We start from the raw sequence: 3,678 nt of genomic DNA, 5'->3' as shown, positions 1-3,678 counted from the left end.
CGATTTTGAAATAAAAAGGGAGTCGCCATCGATCCTTTTTATAGGTGTGATCAGACACCTTATAAATTTATTTTTGAAATGAAAAGAAATGAATTTAAGTCCACGTTAAAATCCAGAGAAAAATAGGGTTCGGGAGTCAGTTACACGCGAGGAAGGTATTAGCACCCTCGCGACGCCCAAAATTGGTATCTCATAAACACGTGTTGTCTTGATTTTCAAAAATACGAGTCCAATGTAAAATTTAGTCGTGATCCGATTGAAAAGACGAGAAATTTTAGTTTATTCCATTTTTTTTAGGAGGGTATATCGCTTTAACACGAGTCAATTGACGTTCACCCAACATAGCGATGAACTCGATGACTTAATGTTAAATCGGTACATTGCCTTGATTATTGAAATTAATTAGCAAAACAATAATATGATTTTCGAAATACCATGAAACGAAGTTGATATGAAATAAGAATCAATAAGTGGGAGAAATATAAACATATTTGAAACAAATAACAAATATTACAATAATGTTGAAGGAAAACACTAATAATGCATGCAAGATCGAATGTAATTATCATATCAAATACGATAAATAATGAATATACATACATAAAACATTAAGAACATGTACGTCAAAATGCATCTATATATGAGCAAGTGATACCGTTAGAAATATATTATATATATTATTCGAACTATACATGAAGTGGCAAAAATGTACACCTATTAATGTTAAAGTATATACGTAGTATCAAGACATGACATAATATATATATGACATGGCATTTAATGAATTATATATAGAAGAATATATACAAATAATATGGTATTAAAGGTATATACATAGTATATAGAAGAAAATATGTATGTGGAAATGTATAAGAAATATTATATATAACTAGTAATATTAAAATATACACATAACATATATAGAACATATACAATACATACATACCTTAGAAATGATAATAACAATAATAAAACTATTTTATACACTACACAAATACATACACACATATATATATATATAAATAATATTATTAGAAATATACAATATAATATTAGAAATATATATAATAGTATAAAAGAAAAATATAACTAATAATATTAAAATATATATAATAATATATGTGAAATATAATATTAAAACTTATATACATAACGTATGTGCAAAATACACATAATATTAAAACATTTACATAGTATATACATATTAGAAACAAATAACAACTAATAATAATATTAGAAATATAATGAAGTATATAAAAAAGACAAATATAATATAATAGTAATATTAAAATAAAGTAATTAAGATAGTACTGTAACGCCCCCACACCCGAGACCGTCGCCGGAGTCGAGTATGAGGTGTTACTAAGCTTAGTTTAACATTTTTAGAACTTTGAATTATTTGTTTCTACATTCACAGCTTTTAAGCTACTTGCGTCACAGTCACAAGAAAATCATATCTCGAGTTACAAAACTCGAAATTAAGATCCGTAAATTTTCCTGAATCTAGACTCATAAAACTATCTACAAATTTTTTCTAGAATTTTGGTAGGGCCAATTAGTACAGTTTATTAGTTAAAGTTACCCTGTTTCAAGACTCGACTGGTCTGACCTCTGTTTACTACGAACCATATTTCTCTCTGTAAAAATTCATATGACTATGAGGTTTGTTTATACTAAAACTAGACTAAATAAGGATTCTGAGGATATAAAATACACCACCTAATTATATCTTTAAAATTTATGGTGAATTTCTAAAGTAGGAACAGGGATTCAGAAACTGCTATGACTCTGTTTCACTAAAATTAAAATATCTTCTAACATATACTTCCTTTACTTGTTTCATTTGTTTCATGTGAAACTAGACATAATAAGCTTCAATTTGATATGTATTTCACCACCAAATTCAATTTCTATGATTTTAGTAAATTTTCAAACTCGCGTTAGTATTGCTGCGGTATTCTGTTTATGGTAAATTTCATCCTTTTATGAGTTTTATGCACTAAGTATCTTAATAGTTTTCCTTAACATCAAACATAATCTAAACTAACCATTTTCATAATTTATCATTATGAAGCATTTACTCAACCATTTCACAACCATACCATAAGATCATTTACACAAAATGGGTATATTGCTATACATGCCATACTTAAATTTACAAGCCATTTACCAAAAATCTTCTGGATAGTGTGACTGAGCCTTCGACCTATCCCGACTCCTGAGCTGGCTTGTCCAAAACTACAATGAGTAAGAAGGAGGGAGTAAGCATAAATGCTTAGTAAGTTCATATGCAAATAATAAGTAACATAACAAACAGTTATACCAGTCAACATTAGCATACATCACTAAAACACATATCACATTTTTAATCATTCTTCATCATCTTATTACCTTATCGTGGTTGTATCAATACTCAACCCGAGGGTTAAATACATACCTGTCCAAAATATCCATTTCATATCACTTACCAATACGTCTCTTTACATCTCAAATTTTCCTCCATTTGAGTAGAACTTTACCCGTTGAACACATCGAATATAATTCGGATACATGGATAACTTGCACATAAGTGCCACATATTCAATCAAGCAATCATGTAACCCGCCCATAAGCGAACTCGGACTCAACTCAACGAGCTCAGGCGTTCGCATCCATAAGTGAACTCGGACTCAACTCAACGAGTTCGGATGCCTAGTTACATCTCACGAACTCGGACTCAACTCAACGAGTTCGGACATTCGCATCCATAAGTGAACTCGGACTCAACTCAACGAGTTCGGATGCTCAACCATCCTAGTGACATGTCACTTGTATCCTAATCTATTCCTAAGGTTCAAACGGGCTTTTCCTCGAACACTTATCCTTGCCGTCTTCCGTAGAATGCCGAAATCAATACTCAGTAACAATTATATTTAACAAGTAGTTCACATAATTTACATATTATTTGAAATTAACCACAAAGCATACATTTCATAATAAAATTCAGCATAACACATAATTAATATCAATAACTTAAAAATAACAATTATGCTACATTATTTACACATGAACTTACCTTGGTACCAAAATACAAAGATTTTGCAATTTAGTCCACAATCTTTTCTTTTCCTCGATTGAGGTCGATTCCACGTCTTTCTTGATCTAAAATAACACATTTAGCTTATTTAATACTCACATTATCAAATTAATCCTTAACTCAAATTTTGGAAAAATTACAATTTTACCCCTAAACTTTTGCATATTTACATTTTTGCCCCTAGGCTCTGGATTAAACTTTATTCCTTATTCTTATGTTTTACAACATGCTGATCACTTTTCTCTTCTATGGCAACATCAAATTCTCACTCTAACATGTACTTGTGACTATTAGGTATTTTTACCGATTAAGCCCTTTTACTCGTTTTTGCTTAAAATCGAGTAGTACAAGTTGTCTAACATAATTTAAAACTTCATATTCTATCATAAAACATCAAAATACACAAATTTCACCTATGGGTATTTTTCCAAATATAAACCCTAGGTTAAATTATTGCTAACATAAGCTTTATCGAGTTAGGGATCTCAAAAACGTAAAAATCATTAAAAGCGGGCTTGGAATCACTTACTATGGAGCTTGGAAGCTTGAAACAAACCCTAGCTATGGAGAACCCTTGAAATTTTGGCCTAATGAAGAAGATG

General features: G+C 30.1%; 1 long non-coding RNA gene across 1 annotated transcript; it reads right to left on the bottom strand.

Annotated features, from left to right (window-relative positions):
• Nucleotides 1-2,088: 2,088 nt before the first annotated feature.
• LOC128283771 (uncharacterized) lies at nucleotides 2,089-3,142 on the bottom strand. Its single transcript, XR_008274182.1, has 2 exons — nucleotides 3,056-3,142; nucleotides 2,089-2,238 (listed from the first exon to the last, which is right to left on the bottom strand). It is a non-coding gene; the product is annotated as an uncharacterized LOC128283771 (long non-coding RNA).
• Between the last annotated feature and the right edge of the window lie 536 nt (nucleotides 3,143-3,678).

Source organism: Gossypium arboreum, chromosome 11 (assembly GCF_025698485.1).
Source record: "Gossypium arboreum isolate Shixiya-1 chromosome 11, ASM2569848v2, whole genome shotgun sequence".
In the NCBI taxonomy this organism is placed as follows: domain Eukaryota; kingdom Viridiplantae; phylum Streptophyta; class Magnoliopsida; order Malvales; family Malvaceae; genus Gossypium; species Gossypium arboreum.
This window is presented reverse-complemented; position numbering and strand designations above follow the sequence as displayed.